Below are 3,599 nucleotides of genomic sequence, written 5' to 3' on the forward strand. Positions count from 1 at the left end.
ATAGGATATTTGATGAGGACAATAATAATATATAAGGTTATATTATTATTATTATTATGATAAAACTAATAGCAGCTAAATTGCATTGAGAGCTTTCTATACATCAGGCTCCATAGGACACAGTCATATTTTCTTGATGTGATCCACTCTGCAGATGAGGAAGCTGAGGCTCCACGAGGTTAAGTAACCACCCGGAAGTCACAAAGCTAAGGATCAGGAGATAGGACTTGCACCCAGGCCTCAATTCAAAACAAAGGAGGCCAGATGTGGTGGTCACGCCTGTAATCCCAGCACTTTGGGAGACCGAGGCGGGAGGATTGCTTGAGCCCAGGAGTTCGAGACTAGCCTGGGCAACACAGTGAGACCCCTGACTCTACATTTTTTTTTTTTAATTAGCCAGTCATTGTGGCACATGCCTGTAGTCCCAGCTACTTGGGAGGTTGAGGCAGGAGGATCACTTGAGTTCAGGAGTTCAAGGCTACAGTGAGCTATGATCCCACCACTGCACTTCAGCCTGGGAGACAGAGCCAGATCTTATCTCAAAAAAAAAGCAGGACAAGACCCAATAATTGAGCCAGATGGGAACTTAGGCCCTGACCAGCCCTACTCTCTCCTCTTAGAAAGAGAAATTGAGGCCCCTAAGAGCAAGAAAGCTGCCTCAAACCTACAGACTTCCAGATGGAATTTCGTTTCCCTCTCAGGACTTTGAGCAGGTAAATTCCTGGCCTTTCCTCTCCCAGGATGGGCTGGGGGAAAAGCAGCAGCAGCTGGGCAGGAGATCTGAACAGGTACAAAGCGCGGCCTGCATGAGGGGAAAGTGGTTAGACACCAAGCAGAACTTCCGGGCCTCCTCTGGGAAGTTTCTGAGACTCATCCAGGGGCTGCCCCTGCGGGTGGGGGCCCTCCAGAGGCCAAGGCCCAGAGAAAGGAGACCCTAGTCCTTTCCGTCTGGGGTGCAAGGAGCAGGGGGAACAGTGGGGGCGGCCATCCTGGTTCCGCATCCTCCGTTCCCGACATTGGAGGGAGGCTGCTATGGGAGCTGGGACTTTCCTGAGAGCAGAAGATTCTGGGAAATTAGAGACAGCTGCAGGGCGGGGCTGCCTCCCAGCCTCCCTTCCCTTCCCTCCCCTTGGTCCCCGCTGGCTCTGGAGGCACGCCTCTCTACCCCTCCACCCTATGAGCTCCTCCTCCCCTAGTCCATGCCTTCCACCCTCAGATCTTTTCCCCCAACCTCTTTCTCCTCCCTCAGATCTGGCCTCTACCCTCAGACTCTCTCCAAATCTTCTTCCCTCAGACTCCTCTTTCCCCTCCAACTCTCTCCTCCTCCCTCAGAGCTGCGTCTCCTCACTTAGAGCTTCTCAGACTCCTCAGACTGTGCGGTCTCCCTCAGATACTCTCCCCTTCCCTCACCTCCTCCCCCAGACCCTTACCTCCTCCTTCAGACCCTCACCTCCTCTCTCAAACCCTCGCCTCCTTCCTCAGATGCTTATCTCCTCCTTCAGACCCTCTCCTCCTCCCTCAGACCCCCGCCTCCTCCTTCAGACCCTCACCTCCTCTCTCAAACCCTCTCCTCCTTCCTCAGACTCTTATCTCCTCCTTCAGATCCTCTCCCCCTCCTCCCACTAACCCATCTATTTCTCTCTCAGACCTGTCTTCCTTCTTCAGATCCTCCTCCTTCAGACCCTATTATCCCTCATCCAACCTCAGAGAACTTTCAGTACCCTCTCTCCCAGCAGCACCCTCTCTCCCAGCAGCACCCTCTCTCCCAGCAGCACCCTCTCCCCCAGCGGGAAGCTCTCTCCCAGCCCTTCGAAGCCCCCGCAGGACCCATCACATCTTCTCCCCTCTCCAGTCCTGCTAGATTGGAACCACTGCACCACCTGCCCCGGGATGCCAGGAGTGGGACAGGCTTGGGTGTCCTTCCGACCCTACCTCTGAGGGTCCCCACCCTAAGCCTCACCCCTCCAAACTTCAGCTTTCCTTTCTGTGCCGTGGGGTAGTGCTCCACACCCCTCTCCTGTGTCTGAGGGTCCCCAGGGGTGGGGTTGGGTGGGCAGGGAACACAAAACTCAGCCTATCCAACCCAATTCCTCCTCTCCCTTTGCTGTGGCCCTCGCAACACCAGCAGGCAGGGGTTGCCATTGGTCCCATTTTCCAGAAGAACAAACTGAGTCTCAGGATGAAATGGCTTGTCTAAGGTCCCACCGGGAGCAAGGGGTAGAGGCAGAATTTGAACACAGGTCTGTGCTCGGGATGTTTCACCATGAAGCGGGGTAGGCAGAAAAGATCAGGGAGGGAAGGGATGAGGCCTCTCCCCACAGCCACTTCTCACATCCTGGGTTAACGATCCACTCGGGTGGGGCCTGAGTCCGGCCAAAGTCCCTTCCCTGGGCCCCAACACCCACTTTCAAGGTCCCAGGGGACAGAGACAGCAACAGAGATGGGGAGACAGAGACAGAGGGCAGGGCGGGAGACAACCAGAGGGAGGCCAGGCAAGTTGCGAAGACAGAAGGAGACCGGGGGAGAGAATCAGAGAGACGCCGCAAGCCCCCTGGGCAGGTCTGGGGTGCAGCCACCATGCCCCGCCCTCTGTGTGCCCAAAGCCTCCCTCTCCGCCTCCTGTGACTCAGTGACCCGGACTCAACCCCAGCGGCTGCCCCGCCCCCAGGGAAATCCGGGAAAGCCCCGGACCTTCGGGGCCCCACCCCGGGGCGGGGAGAGGCAGAGAAGGGGAGGAGACCGGGAAGAGTCCCGCCTCCCCCCTCCTTCCCTCCCATCTCCTGCCTGAGTCATGCCCCCAACCCGCCTGGCTTGTTCCCCACCCATCAACCCTTCTTCGCGGTGGGAGGGGAAGTAGGGGGGAAGCCAAACTGCTCCCCTCTCCTGCAGCACCGGCCTCGGTCGCGCTGACTCTGGCCTGGCGTCTGTGTCTCTTGCTATCTCTCTTTCTCTCAAGATCTCTGCGCCTGTCTCCATGTCTCTTTTTCTCTGTGCACCTAGGATTTTCCGAACACCCACCCCGGTGCCCTGGGGGCCCTGGCTGGGTGCAGGGCCCCCAACGCGGGCAGAGACACAATCAGTGGAGCGCTCCCCACCTTCACCCCACCCCCAGCCCCTTTAGACCCACAGCCGAAGAGGCACGTGGAGTGGCACAAATGGAAGAGAGGAGGGAGAGGAATCGTTCCTGGCCGCCTGCCGAGTGCCAGTCCTTGCCCCGGGTGCGTCTCTTCACTCCCACTAAGGAGGAAACGGCTCAGAGAGGGGAAGTGTTTGACCAAGGTCACCCAGCGAGGAAGTGGGAACCGAGATTCGAACCTGCGTCCCAGAGATGCCAAGGCCTCCTGAGAGGCAGAGAAGCAGACAGCAACTGAGAGACAGAGAGATGGTGACAGGCACAAAGAGACAAAAGAGAGAGACAGAGACCGAACAGAGCACACAGAGACAAACGCGGGGGTGCGAAGAGAAACACCTACTCAGACAGGAGAACCAGAGAGACAGTTACAGACTCAGCGATAGAGAGGCTGAGAGATAGAGCCAGAAAGACAAAAACAGAGGCAGAGAGACTGAGAGCGGCCCTTGGCAGCAGGGGTAGGGACACC

The sequence above is a fragment of the Mandrillus leucophaeus genome, unplaced genomic scaffold (assembly GCF_000951045.1).
Source record: "Mandrillus leucophaeus isolate KB7577 unplaced genomic scaffold, Mleu.le_1.0 Scaffold151, whole genome shotgun sequence".
NCBI classification, from domain to species: domain Eukaryota; kingdom Metazoa; phylum Chordata; class Mammalia; order Primates; family Cercopithecidae; genus Mandrillus; species Mandrillus leucophaeus.